The 15,729-nt window shown below is 38.9% G+C and overlaps 1 protein-coding gene across 1 annotated transcript in view; it reads left to right on the top strand.

Annotated features, from left to right (window-relative positions):
• The first annotated feature begins 8,885 nt into the window (after positions 1 to 8,885).
• IMMP2L (inner mitochondrial membrane peptidase subunit 2) overlaps positions 8,886 to 15,729 on the top strand; it is a 496,900-nt gene continuing 490,056 nt past the window's right edge. Inside the window, exons 1-3 of the mRNA XM_067314814.1 lie at positions 8,886 to 9,117; positions 10,064 to 10,227; positions 12,796 to 12,866. The gene's annotated coding sequence lies outside the window, so the exon portion shown is untranslated. The remainder of the gene's footprint in view (positions 9,118 to 10,063; positions 10,228 to 12,795; positions 12,867 to 15,729) is intronic.

The following is a 15,729-nucleotide window of genomic DNA, read 5'->3' as shown; positions in this document are numbered from 1 at the left end:
ACCCAATAAGCTGGCTTTGCCTGTCTCCCTGCCTTTTTTATGATGGGCTACTGTAAAATTCCCAATACAAGAGACATGGAGCTACTGGAGTGAGTCCAGCGAAGGGCTACAAAGGTGATTAGGGGACTGGAGCATCTCTCTTATGAGGAAAGGCTGAGAGAGCTGGGCCTGTTTAGCCTAGAGAAGAGAAGGCTGAGAGGAGATCTTATCTACGTGTACAAGTATCTGAAGGGAGGGTGTCAAGGGGATGGGACCAGACTCTTTTCAGTGGTGCCCAGCGACAGGACGCGAGGCAACGGGCACAAACTGAAACACAGACAATTCCATCTGAACATGAGGAAAAACTTCTTCACTGTGAGGGTGACAGAGCACTGGAACAGGTTGCCCAGAGAGGCTGTGGAGTCTCCTTCTCTGGAGATATTCCAAACCCGCCTGGATGCAATCCTGTGCAACGTGCTGTAGGTGACCCTGCTTGAGCAGGGGGGTTGGACTAGATGATCTCCAGAGGTCCCTTCCAACCTCAACCATTCTGTGATTCTGTGAAAACTGGTGTGCTGAAATGTTTGCGAGTGCTTTTAATGGAGGCAGTATCTCACATGCCAGGAAACACCATGCCACACTGTCCTTGCACAACTTATTTAGCAGCACTAAAAATAAATTAATTAATAATGACATAAAATGACAGTTTTTTTAATCTCACAGCTGAATTCTGTGTTTGGCTGCAGTGCAGTCAGCAGCACTTTGCAAGGGGTATTGCTACAGTTGGTTTTGTCTGGAGCAGCCAAATTGCTGTGACATACCTTTGCCTTTCCTCCTTGGCTCTTCAGCTGGTACCTCATTCTGCATGCCCTGCTTAGAGGAACATATGGACAAGGACACAGCAGTCAAGGGAGGAGCGACCGATCTGCCTCACCTATTTTGCCTATTAAAACAAATCATACTTCAGCACAGCGTGGTCAGAACCGCTTGATACAAACAAAAGGGCAGGCCTGTGTGCTTAGGCATGCTTTCTAGTGGGAAATCATGGCATAGCAGAGCCCAGGAAATATTTTAACAAACAACACTACATCAGAACAATCGAAATATTGACTCCATGTGGGATCCTCTGGTCCTGGGCGATAAGGTTATTAACTTGCAAACATTGTTTTATGAGTCCTCAGCACCTAAAGAAATATGTTGCAGGTAATATTCAAAAGGTCAAAAATATTTTGAGTTATTCAGAAGAGATACAGCTTTGCATAGACATGCTGTTATAGCACTCTGAGGACTCTTTAATTGCTGTTTTTTCTATGTGTGTTTGGAATAAATAACAGAGACTACAGGTGGATAATGAAGGTGTTAGGAGGGTCTGTCAAAGAATGGTTTGTTATTGTATTGATCACCTCAGAAAATTACTTAACCAAAACACTTTTACAATGCTTGTATTTTCACTTTTCTGTGTTGGTTTGTCTATGAAGACTAAAGACTGTTTTAAATGTAGTGTTTTATTCTTGGAGTTTTTTATAGGAATATGTGTTATGCAGTTGGGAATAACTGCTCATTTCTTTGCATAATTGGAATCCTTTATATAATTGGAACAAAAGTATTTAAACTTCCAGACTGGTTCACTAAAATAGTCTTGCTTTAGGCTGATTGCAACCTACATCATTTTCTTTAAGCTCCCCTTCTCTCAGATCTTCCTGTCTAATAGGAATATGAAAAACGTATATATGGTCTGGTACATACTCAGAGTGAGAGTGGAAGTTCTTTAAACCATTTACAAGCAAGTAGCTCAGAGGCAATCATCTTGAAAGATTAGTCTTGAAATGTTCCCTGTGAGGTAGAGAACTGAAGCAATGAAATTGCAGTTAGTATGTAGTTGTGTTTTAGTTCTGAAATGCATTCTGGTATCAAGTGATGTTGCACATTAGAATTTCAAAAATCCTTTCTGATATGCAGCCAGCCAAGGTGCTGGTAGTCAAACATAATGTTAATGCAATTAACAAAAATGCAAAATAAAGGAATTCAAACTTCTACTCAGTTGCCTGATATAACTGAAAGCAATATGGCATGTTGCAATTTGCAATGATTTGGTGTGTGTGTGTGGGGGGGGGGGAATGGAAGGCAAAACCTAGAGAATGTAAAAGTTGAAGTAAATTAAGAACTGCACAAGTACAGCTAGTGTACTAAGTCTTCTAGATTCAATAATTGCCAAAAAAGTATTGCATACAACATTAATGGAAAAAAATCTTTTAAATCACCAAATTTATCAGAGTAAATTTTGAAAACAAAAGTTTATACAGGATTACAAAGTTATCCAGATGCTATTACACAGATTTCCTTTACCTCTCCAGTCCTGAATTCAGAAATCTGTTTACCTTCCCATGATGATTTCACAGCAAACTAAATATAAGGGAATGAAAAAAACCCAACCCAACCCAATCCAAACAAAAAAAAACGCGACAAACCCTGTCTACTCTGATCCCTATACAAAGAGAACAGATTTTTAGTACTATTATCTCAAATCTGTATTTTTGTCCACATACAAAGTGACAAACATGCTTTTAAGGTGAAATTTGTCCTGATAGAGCTGAAGGTTCATGTCCTGGTAAATCCCCTAATTAGAGCTGAGGTGGGGCTTAGTACATAAGATTTACAATGTTTCCCAGAAAATAAATGAATTTTAATCTGATCTCTAATCACATTATAATCTCTATGCCTTCTGTGAAACAGTGTGTTTATGACTGACACAAAATAAGTAGATGTTCTTGCCTCACCTTTCAATCAAGATATGTAATAAAGGTTCCCTCTCATTATCCTAATTGCACAAAATATTCATGATACTTACCTGTAATAATGACTTACTATAAATAAGTATGTCTACAGTTGGACAAAACCTGACTAATATTCATGGAAGGTGTGTTATCTGATGTTCTTTTCCAGGCTTTTGACTCACTCAATGTTTGCAAATTTAATTCACAATAGATGCAGTATTCTTTATTGCAAATAAATATTTTACTGTATGTTAAAAGTTTGCAGTTTCACATTTAATGTTTCAGAGCTTGAGAACAGAGCCTCTGTTCTCAACTCCTCCTGTTAAGATCTCAGGCACAGGGAAAGAAGGCAAAATGACTTCTTAACACAGAGCCCCTCTTTGAGACAGAGTTTGCACCGTGGCTTAGCTGGTATAAAGTAGGTGTAACTTGAGCAAATTCAGTGGAGTTACTTTGGGCTTACAGCAGTGTAACTTGGAACAGAAAAAACTCCAATCTGAACAGATCTCTTGAATGTTTGGAATGCTAATGAATATATACAATATATCAAATGCAACACATATACAGGTATAAAACTGACACCTGGGGTCTGCAGTCATCCAAAGTCTTCAAATGCGAGAACCAACAGGATGAGGCCTGACCTCATCCCTCTTCTTTGATGCTACTTAGAAGCTTGTATGAACATATATCTTTGCATTTAGAGTTCTCTAGATGTGCAAGCAGTTGTTTATAGGCATGCCTATATCATAACTGTGCTAAGTAGCTAAGCATTTAGCTCACATGCAAGCCTGCAACGCTCAGCCTGATCGGAGTCCTCATGGCCTTCCTCCTAGACGGGGGGACACAAACAAAATAGGACCAGAAGAGGCAGCACCTCCTCTTTTACCCCATAGTCCCATGGTTGAGAACTCACCTGGTATATGGCTGATCCATAGGTAGTTTCTAGATTAATTCTCTTTGGCCGTTGTGAAGAAACGTGACTCCACAGTGTGCGGCAAGCATGTGGTACACTGGTAGTCCCTTCCCAAATGAACTTCTACATTAAATATTAGCTGGTAGCCTAGAACCCAGATTCTTTACTCAAATTCAGGCGAATGTCAAAACCACTAGATTTCAGAGGTGTGCTTGTTCTTACTTGTCTAGCGAATAGTTAGTTGCTATACACATAGCGTATGTTAGTTGTTCTCCACTGGAAAACACCCTGTAGCATTCTGCAGTCTACGGCTTCTCCAGCACCTGAAAGTGTTCTCCTGAACAGGCTACCAGGCCAAGGGGATGATGGATACTCTAATTTCTCCTGGTAAAGGTCTCCCATTTTGGGTGACATAATCAGCAATTTACTTAGAAAAACGCAGCATGACTCTGTTCATGTGCTTCTGTGGAGAGGCAGGAGCCTGGAGTTCACTCCTGCCTCCAAACTGTTTGGATAATTTCATTTAATAGCCATCTGCTGACAGAGTCAGAGAGCAGCTCTCACAACTGTTTAGCTTCCTGGATAACTATTTTGATGATTAAGATACTGTACAGATCACCAGCAGGTCAACAGTACTACAACACATGGTTGAGTTCTTCTTAAAAATTAATGCAGATGCCTGTCCTCAGTGGAGGATTTGTGACAGTACTCGGCATTTTCCCACCTGAGTACACTCAGGTACGCAAGCTCTTAGCAGTGGTGGAATTCCAAACATAGCTCTCCCTGCAGTTTTGTCATTGCCTAACAAAACTAGGTAGCTGCTTCTTGCCACCCTGAGGAGCCAGCTGCCCCTATATGCTACAGAAGTAGCCTGCGGGCTTCACTCAGGGTGATGTATTCCAGTGGGTGGGAAGGAGAAGGAGAAAGGCAGAAGCATAATACTTAGGTACTTGTGTCCTGCATTAGAGCTGTATTAAGTATAAACTAAGAGTATATTAGAACATTTGTTTCCCTGAGAGCAATATAGTCTTTTACAGACCAGTTTGCTAAGGGATCCACCCAGCCATAATTGAAAGCCTTGTCACACAATTTTCTAAGAAGCTTATCAGCAGACATTATATTCAACGATAAACTTTTAATCTTGAAGTTCTGAATTATTCCTTGCTAAGCCTTGAAAGTTTCACTGTGTAGAGGTTTGAGAAGAGCTTTTAGGGTGAAAATTAGCCTGGTAAAGTGAGCTTACCTGTGAACATACAAATACCAATAAATTAAAAATGTGACCCATCAGTGCTATCATTGTGGTCCATTTTAATGCAAGACCTGAAAACCTGCAGTGTAATGTCTTCATTGGTCCAGGAAAAAGGGAATAGGCATATGTGTAATTAAAGCCTAGGTAAGGCTTTAGAATAGTTTCCACTGATTTCCCCAACTTCTACCCCTAAATATTGTATTTTGAGCTCCTGATTAGCTCCTTGTAAGCTTTAGCTTCTGTGGCCTATGTATGAATATAAGGACTAAACCTACAACATCTGCCTGAAAAAGTCATTATTTTGGAAAGTATTTAAAAATGGTTGAGTATGCAATGAAAAACAGAGACCCTTTCTCAGCATTGAAAGAAAAATCTTGCATCATGTCTTAAGTGGTTTTTAAGCTAAGTGATGGGAAATGAAATTTGGCGTAGTATTTGACCTGACTGTATTAGATTTGACTAATTTATGTGCCCTTGGAAACTGCATGCAGAATGGATTACTTGTGAGTTTATAGAAGAATGTAGTTCAGTATGCAGACGTGGCCAGCAGCTAGAAAGTGGAAAGTGAGCCAAATTCTTAATTCCATCATGTCTTCTTTGCCTGTTATTGCCCTCTAGCAAGGTTAGGGTTGGTGCAAAGGAGTTTGTTTACCTGTTCAGTGTACTCAGTCCATGCCTAATGGATGGACCAAAGTGTATTGGGTGGACAAAGACAGTCAGAGAGATGAATGTCCAGATAATTTATTTCCAGAAATTTTCCTGTAATACATATAAAAAGACACTGAGGGAGCAGACAGCAAGAAGAGACCAAAACCCACTCATTAACAACACGAGCCATATAACCAGCATTATCCCTGGCATCCCCATCTAAATTCAGAATAACTTTCAAAATGCATGTTTTGCAAAAATGGCTCGTAAGGGCTCAAAACTTCTTTCCAAAGAACAGGTGACAAGCATAAGAGGTATAAGTCTAAGACATAAAAAAATTCAGAGTCGCCTCCTACAAAGTACTGTAGGATGAATTTGACAGGATTAGGTAGTTTAGTGCCCAAACTGTATGCCAACCTGACTGGGGTTTGGAAACAAAATGTTAGTTGTGTCTGCATTCCTTTAGGGGGCTGATCTAGCAGGCAATCTTAGAGTATGCACTGAGCACTGTGAATGAAGTAGGAGCTGTACAAATTGCATGGGTAAGTCATCATTTTCTCTTACAACCCAGCAACAGCAGCAGAAGTCAGTCTCCTCTTTTGCATACGGGGCCAGACAGGCCATTCAATCTGGGATGTATGGATCAGTCCTGGGAACTCCAGGGCTCCAGAGACTGAAACCAAAAGGAAACAGGGACCAAGCTCTTCTGCTTCCTAGCAGGGTTCTCTATGTGGTGCTTGTATACTAAGAACTGCTATTTTAAAACTGCTTATTTACATCTTGTGAGAAACCTGATCCTTTGGTGTGTGTGTAAAACACTCTCTGATAATTCATATCAGATTTGGCTGGGACTTAAAGATTGCTCTGCTTAGTGTCTGGGTTTAGATACGTGCAACCATAGTTTTATGCTTGCAGGGAAGCAGGATTTTACAGAGAACTTGCAGGTCAAACAAGGAACTATATCTACAGCGTTATACAACAGCTGAGCAGCAGGGTTGGACCACAGTTCTGGATTTGTCTCAATTCTGCATCTAATGCCTTAGTCCTTTAGTGGCTCTAACTTCATGTACTTGGAAAGTTTTTCCTAAGGGCGGGGGTGGGGGTGGGGGTTAGAAATGTAGTTCTAAAAGAGTGCAGTAGCTGCTCTTTGAAAATTTTAGATTCAGAAGGTGTTGATCTAATTTAAAAACATTTTAACTTACTCCAGGCTGTACAGTTACATGTAAAAATTGATTCAGCAAACAGGATGTGCTCAGAACATGGTGACCTGACAACCTGTAATAAGGCCCCCAAAATACATACTAAATAAGGAGGTAAAGGTAGATGCCAATTGCTCTTAACAGTGACACCCACTGTTCTCATGTAACACTGTGTCATGTACTTGTTTTAAATATATTAGTAAAGATTGTATTATGTTTTCTAAATTAAAGTCAATGGGAAAAAAAAAAATAAAGTCCCATGTTGCATTAGCAAAGAAAACCTTTTAAATGTGATTTCATATTGCCAGTGCCACATTGCTGACTAGGAACTAATTACAGCTGCCCCTCCAGCCTTGTGTTTGCTTGCAAGAACATTTTGATTAAGTGGCATTGTACTATTGTGAATATATATGGAAGGCAATGGTTTCACACTTGCATAAAACAATGATATCACATATGCCACTGCTTACTAAGGTGTTGGTGGGGGTGAGTTCAAAACAAAGGCGAGAAAAACTGTTGCCATCCTCTTTAAAGTGCTGCACTCAGGGTATGTGTCCATTCAGTAATTGCATAGGAGTTTAGCCACAGTAGGATTTTGTAATTACACAGCTTAATTGTTCCTGGCTATTATAAAAGGCTCTTTGTTTCTGCCATTTGTCTTTCATATTCACCCACACTCTCTATTATATTGTCCCCCACTTGTCTCCTACCAGTTCCTCCAACCTCCTATTCACCATTTCAATACCATTCATGCCTCATTTTAATTTCCTCATGCCTCTGCTGTTCAGTGTTTCTGTCTCAGTAGCTCTCTGCCTGCTCCCCTACTTCCATTTCAGCTCCCACTCTCTCATTTAAAACCTCTCATGCTGATTTTACTTAATGCAGTATAATTAAGGGTAGTGTTTTTCAGAGGGGAAAAAATATGTCACTTTTCATAGACCAGAATGGAAAACTGACAGGATATTAAATTTCATGAACACACTTTAAGGCCCTAAAGATGAGGCAAACAATGGCCATTCACTTGGGGGTTTTGTTTTTTTTTCTTGGTACAGGCCATTTTTGTGTTTGCTTGAGGAGCATCCTGAGGCCAATATGACCTGCAAATTTGTCTGTAAAAAGCAAACAAAATGCAAAAAAAGGGGGAAAAAAAAGCTGCAGAGACAGAATAGTATTAAGGGAAAGATTTTGCTTTGGCTTCCTCAGTAAAATTAGCTTAAAAATTAATTTTGTAAAAATGTAATAATATATAACTACTTATATCTATAAATAATGTAAATAGTTAATAAAATTATTACATTTTTATGACAATGGCTGCCTCTCCACCACCTCTGACACAACCTTGAGGCTAAGTCTCCGGATCTGCTGCCACTGCTGAGCTCTAGGAGCCCCTCCTGGGGCATTCTGATTGCCAGCTTCAGCGTCAAGACTGGAAACCTGGAAGGACTCAGCTCTGTAGGGCATCTCCTTACCACGTAGTTGGCTGGTTCAAACTTCAGGGTCCTTGTGCCTGGATCTGCTTGAATCTGCTAATACAGCTCCCACATATCTGTGCAACTTGACTTGTGCTGCCATATGCTCTTGTCATCCTTGGATTAGCCAACATGACATCATTCCTCATAACCTGTGGCAGAAACAATATGTGCAGGGTCCTCATTTTTAACCGCATGGTGGTCCTATGCCAGGCTGTTACAAGAGCCATAAGGAGTGCAGCCTAGGGCTCCACCTGATCCTGGCAGGAAGCTTAATCCTTCCTCTCCATATGTAGGTGTCATATGTGAGGCATCATAATTTCACTATAGCCTTCCTCTGAATCTGGCATCTTTATAAGGAAATCACTGCCTGGATGGCCCAGGATGTTCACAGGCAGACTGGCAACTTGTTCTGCATTAAAGGAAAAGAAATTAAAGATGCCTGTGCCATCCATTTGTGATGATGGTAGAGGCACTCCTGCTTGCAGATCAGGTTTTCTAAGAAGTTCTTGGAAATGAGGCAAAGTGATATGAATTTGTCATGCTCATGCTGCCTGTGGTGGTGGGTGATAAAAAGCCTTCATTTCCTGGGAGGAGACAATAGCGAGGGAAAGGAGGACATTTGGCCTTTGGGCCTTGAGAGGGTATCATCAGTGAAGTTGGCTCTGAAACTTCTGTCCTGGCCACATGTTTGTGGACTGTCTCTTAGTCAAAGCACATCACCACTGCTGGCCAGCCTCTTCCACAAACTTGGGGCTGCCCTTTCCCCAGAGCAGCAACAACCCCAGATTCCCTGGCTGATGGAGGAAGAGGACGTGGACTTCCCAGATGATCTGCTCTAGGTCTTGACACTGAAGCTATCAGAGAGAGCAGAAGCAGAGCACTGGTGAGTCTATTTTTTGATCACTTCAGTTTGAGTGAAGGCTGGGAGGGTTTCTGTGATATATTTCTAGAGGGGCTAACATAAATGGCTCCAAGGCACTTGCCACATAAGGGAAGTCAAAAATACTACGTCTCCAATCTTATATTAGTACCTTCACCAACCTTAGCGGGCTAACTAGAATTGTATAGATATTATATGGCCTTCAGCACTATCCTAGCAACTTACACATAGGAGCTAGACCTTGCAAGCATACCGTATGCACCCAGCAACTGCCTGCCATGACCAAATCCAAACCAAATACACAAGCTACCTCAGCTTTGTCCCATGCTTTCTGCACAGTATCATCTACACCAAAGAACGACAGCAGCTTGCACAAGGCTGTCCCCTACTTCCACCCCAAATACACAAGATTCATAACTTTTCCAGCTGTTTGATTTGTTGTCCTTCATGATTTACATGAGCTGTACTCCATACTAGCAAGGGGGGGGGGGGTGTCAACCCTTTCAAGCCACAGTTACTCATGTTGCTGATCAAAACAGTTCAGGCTGACTAGTCATTGGACCTGACCCTCTCCCAAAACGAGTCTGGTGTCTGGTTCCTCCTGTCTGGCTATTAGTGAAGCTTCCAGACCTCTCCCTTGCCTTGCCTGAGTCCTAGAGGATCAGTCTCTTACACCATGGTGCTGTAGTGACAGCAGAGTGTATGCGGAAGGCTGGCAGTAGGCACAGTCTCTTATGAAGGGCTATATGGGGGATCTTGGGTTTGAATGTAAAGAATGTAAAGAATGTCTTTTTTTTCAGGGCAAAGCATAAATTTAGCATTTTAGGAAATTATGATAGTAAAAATGATACAGCCTTAAACAAAAAATAATGATAATGCTTTCTGAAGGACTGAACCAGCCATACAGGTCTAAGAATGACTGAAAGCATTTTTTCCAATTGTGTCAAAGGGCCTGTGAGATTCAGTGACTGGGAAGAAATATCACCAGAATACATTTTATGACAGACAAAAAGCCCGTGGGAGAGACCTGGAGACAATCATCTGGATGCACACAATGTTGCAAACCATGTTGCTCTACTAAACCACATACAAGTTGAACTAGGACTAGTAGAAGTAAGTAATGTATATGCATAAAAACAGGAACATTTTTAGGGTGCATGCTATCTATAATACTTGCTAGGAACAATGCTATAATAATGCTGGCTAGAAACACATATAGATGGACAAAGGCCTTTGTAGATTATATCACTGAATCAAAACCATGACACCACATTTCTGAAATGATGAGAAAGTCTTAAAATGTCTCTCCCCTTACCTCTTGGCTGAAGGATGGGTACCCTCTCCCTACACAATTATTATTCTCTCTGGGTGAAAAGGAATAGGTGGGGGGAAGACTGAGCAATGAACAACAGAAAGTTCTTAAACCCTCAGGGTCTTCAAAACCATCATATTTTTAAACAGCAAGTTGAGAGCGGTCAGAGTTTCTGTTCAGATAAATGCAGGTACTTACTTAACCTGGTATTTGAGTTAGTGGCAGAAGTGCTGTTTTTTGTTCATGTTTTAACAGCTATTACGTTTTGATTAAGGCTCCCCTGGATAATAATTTTTAATGGAACTTGAGAAATTGCAAATGGCTTCAAAAAATCACTTTTTAATTTGATGAAACAAGCAAGGAATAATACAAAGGGTAAAAAAGCATCAACATCCTGCTGTCATCTAAGAATATTATGGGAAACTTGTAAATAAAGAAAACAAATCAATCGCCAGTTCACACTTCATGAACTGCCTAACAACTTGCAGCCAGTTAATTACACACCTTTAAAATGCATGTACAGGAGAAATGATTCAGAAATAAGCTTCTATAATGAGAAAGGACAGCACAGAAATACTGATTCCACTCAGGGAAATCTAACCCCTTACATTTGACAGTGCTTGAAAGAATGTACTGTATGTAATAGCAAAATATTCATTAGCTGGTTTATATCAAGCATATAATAACCACTAATTTATGACAATTGCTCTTACATTTGTCTTTTGCTACTAAAGAGTAATCTCTACTCCTCAGTTAAAAGGAATATAAGGGTTTACCTGTCACCCTTAAGAACTGAATGCTAAAAGTGTAATTATTTTTGATTATATATATTGAAGGCTATAAAATGATAAGTAATATTAGGGTTGAGTTACTTTCACATTTCTGAATATTTAGGACCCATGTAGCTCATTCAATACAGTAGTGCCACTGCTATTAGCAGAACATGGACTTCATACCAGCTCTGCAAAGCATCAGGACTTGTCAGGCTTTGTCTGAGCTTGTCCTGGCATGTCTCGAGCTCCATTTTAGCTTGTTTACCTGTAATAGCAATTTTTCTAATGACCAGGTGGTTATGGTCTAATTTATTTACTTTTGAGTAATTTTGTGTAATTGTATGATATAACAATAATTTTATATAGACATTAGTAACAAGCTATTACTCTGTTAGAATTAAATATTTATGACTCTAAAATCATAATGCAGTGCAGAGCAATACAGTCTTGGTAGAGGGGAGGCACAAGATGACACTGGAGACCCTGGGGTTATAAACAAGTCACCAATGGTCAGCTAAAAAATATGCAGACCTGGGAGCTAGGAAAAGCCAGTTTTAGGGTACAAAGAACAAATATTTAACATATGTAAGACACTCTATATAGTAAATCCAAATGTCACATGGAGTTGCAGACCAGTTAGGAAACAGGAGGCTCTACAATATGATAGAAAACATTTAGAAATAGCCCCAAGTGTACCCTAGAAAAAGGGAAGAAACATCATGCTCCCCTCAGCAAAGAGGAAGAAGAAACCCGCACCATCAACATAATACTTCTCCCACAAAGAGCTCAGGACACTGATGATACACCATAACCCCCACTGAACTAAAGACAACACCCTTGTATCCAGCGAGGCAGTGAAAGGGTGAACATAACACCAGAGAGAAAGAGGTGGATGCTGGGAAGTGTGTATAACAATTTAAACTGTATTATTATTGATCTTTTTTATCTGTAGTAGTACTGTTTTCTTTTTTTCTGTAATTATTAGATCTGATTTAATAGTTCTTTGATTAGATAGTCAATATTTCCATTACACTAGCAGTGTAAACTCTGGACTTTGCAAATGTTTGCTTCCTTTTTTCCTATGACAAGAATTTGATGGTAGCAACTGTTCCTTCAGGAAAGTCCACATACTGAAGTCGATCATGATATGTTACTTATATGTTTTCTGCCCGTCAAAGATTATGTCAGTTTTACTGACCATAGTTAGGATTTCAAGAATAATTCTCCTGTGTTTTAATTTTTCTCCTTTTCTCTGATGGAGAGGTAACAACACAATTTTATCCTCTGCTGCCTGCTTGACCAGTCAGAAGCAATATCTGATTGGTTGTGTTTCAGTATGCATAAAGCGTAATGTAAATGATATGTGATGGTCAAAAGACTAATGACACTGAAGAACAGAAGGGTAATTATGATTTTCTAATAATCTCTATATCAGTAACTTTCATACAGTGTCAGAATCAACACAATCAGAATTTTTTCTCTCTGTATAAGCGAAGACAATTGAACCATCGGTAATTGCAAACTATTAACGTCAGTAAACGAGTTCTGGCCTGTGCTCCCTCCAGTACTTGATAACAGCCTTCACCTCTCTTCCAGGGAACTCTGGCGCAGGCAGGGTGGGATGCTTCTCCTCTTGCCACAGACGTCCTCTACACGTGTACACCTGAGTAAGTCATCAAGGCTACGGAAGAGAAACAGGCTCTTCTAAAATGTGATTTATCTCATTTCTTTCAAACATACATCTCTGGATGACATGAATCCTGTCCAAGAAGGGTCCTACCTTACTTCCTTGACATATGGAAAGTCTAGACAAATAGTTCTTATATGGATAGCTATATTTGTTATAGGTATATACAGGCTGGCAGATGACGCTCACTGAATATAAACCTAAAGCAAAGAAGTTTTTTTTGATGCTGGAAAAAAACTGTGTAAATGTATTGTCTCAAAATCCATTTTTTTGAGCCCGGAGGATAATGGGGGCTAGGGGCCTAATAATGTAAGGTCCTAGTAATGTTAGGGACTAATAATGTAATAAAATGGAGATGTGTAATAATAAAATAATACTAAAGATGCCACTTTTTCCAGCACATTAGCAGGTTTAGGATTTAGGTTTAGGATTTTATTGCCCTCTTTCGTGCCATACCAACCATTGCTGCCCTTGGGTCACAGGTCCTTCAGGCCATGGTTGGATGGCATGTTTATCAGCAATACCTGTTTAAGCAACCAAGCTGCTTGAACCTGTGCCTGCAATGCCCATGCCCTTTTTTTTTTAGGCACCTTTTTCATGCCAAGGTCAGGGGGCCATTCTGTAAACAAGGTCAGTGAAACAGTCTGAGATAAAAAAATATTCATTTCAATGCTGCTGTTAATTTCAGTGGTCCAATTTACAGCATTGCCCCCAAACCAATTCCATTAGCATAAATTGGGGAATACTGAACTATAACAGGAGGGCAGGTACAAATGATTCTGGACCGAGGAATGAGGAAATGTTTTGCAGGAAAGCTTAAGAAACAAAGAACTATGGAGATGGAGAAACAGAGTACAAGCATAAGAATAAGCATAGTAGCTTTCTGATTAACAAAAGATTGGTTTAAAGTGATAATTACCATATATACATATATATATATATACGAATATATACATATATATGAAAAGGCTAGGGACAGATGAGTGAACAACTGCTTAAGAATGAACAGGTCTTTTTACTTTTTTTTTTGTTTGAAATATTTCCTAATTCATTCTATGCCAGTTTGTAGAGACTTGACTGTGTTATATTAATTTATTTCTAATATTACTCCCCAGGAGCACAAATTTTTGCTGTTGACAGCAGGAGTGCAAGTGTTAGTAATGCATCATGACTGGGCTTCCTTCTGGTTATAAGCTTGAATTGCTTTTTATAAATACCGGAAGTGGCTGAACACATATCAATAAACATCCCAAGTGCATGGAGATTATAAAAAAAATTCCCATAATTTCTGGGATTTTATGTTGGATATTGATAGACATACCTCTTTAGAATAACATAAATATTCAATACTATGCAAACATTCTTTGAATATCCATTGCTTTAATATATGAAAGAAAATAAACAGGCCTTAAGTACCCTACAGATAGGTATATTTGGAAATGTATGGTACTTGATTTGAACTCCAAGGTGTTTTTTTTTTTTTTTTTTTTTTGGTAGCTCACACAACCTTCCATGCTCTTAAAATACAAAATGAAATTAAGCTAGTAGAAACTGAATTTAATGTATTTTTAGCATAAAAATCATAAGCTTGCTGCAGTCTGCTTAGATTCTTTCAAATGTATACTGTGGTACAAGAGTTTTGTAGATTGCCAAGAATGTGTTAATTCTCCTCTCAACTGAAAAACAACTGAAGAGCCGGTTGAAAGGGCATACTTTTTCTTTATTTCAGCCACTGATGCATCAAAGCATGGAAGCATCAAAACATTTTCAGTAGTTATTTGTTACTTCAGAATTGAAAGCAAAATAAACCATTCTCTACTTCAAGGTAGCAATGAAACAGCAGTGTGGATATTTGGAAAAAAAAAAGGCAAAAATAAAATGGCATGAACTTTAGTAATGTATCATCTGCAGCTGGTAACTTTACTGTCTTTGAGAGACATTATTCTATCTACAAAAAATAAAAAATGGGAATGGGTATATCCTGCCAGTTGTTTAGCACATATACCACATGCATATCACAGTAAAGGAAGCTGCAGATGTCATTATTTGATTTTAAGAGGTGTACATCAAAAGTCTTTAATCACTTTTATCTGCTGAAGTGTTTCAGATGGAAGTATTTCATATTGTCAGCTTTAAATGCATGGAAACATTGAGGAACAGCCCCTTAAGATGCTTCTCTAATTTTGCAGCTGAAAGTATACTATAGCATTTTCCAGCTATACTTTTTAACATTTTGTCAAGATTTTCCAGTTAAAATTTTTTATGTTGAGGATGATGTAAATGAAGATGATGGAATCCAGTGGCTGAATACTATATATATTCTTGCACAATGTGCTGAAAGCTTAAAGTGAACACATAGCTCAAATGTGCTAATGTTTAAGAAATAAAGCATTGAGTAAAGGCTAATTGGCAAGAAAAAGTTAGTAAGAATTATGTGTTTGTAAGTGTAATGCTTACCATGTCAAGGGAAAACAAAAAATGAAACAGGCTAGCAATCACTGGTTTACATTAGGTAACAAATATGTGGCATCGTGTTATTTCAGCTAATAAAAATCACATTAAAGCTAATTCTGCTTTTTTGTGAAAAAAGTTGGTTTCTGAGAAAATTATAAGCATTACTGAAAGATTCAGATTTGACAAGAGGCTGGATATGTCTTGTTTGGAATACTGTGTAACAAGAAATTTTATAGAGTATGTATATATATTTCAAGAGCCTTGTATTAGGAAGTGATCTTGGAATCTGTCAAGTTCATTTCATTAATAAGCATGTCTAGGTTTACATATTGGTTTTTTTTGATAGTTTTAGGTTAACTCCTATCTCAAAAACTGTGGGAAGAACATTT

Source organism: Apteryx mantelli, chromosome 1, assembly GCF_036417845.1.
Source record: "Apteryx mantelli isolate bAptMan1 chromosome 1, bAptMan1.hap1, whole genome shotgun sequence".
NCBI lineage: Eukaryota > Metazoa > Chordata > Aves > Apterygiformes > Apterygidae > Apteryx > Apteryx mantelli.
The sequence above is the reverse complement of the archived record's forward strand: the minus strand, read 5'-3'. Positions and strand labels throughout refer to the sequence as shown.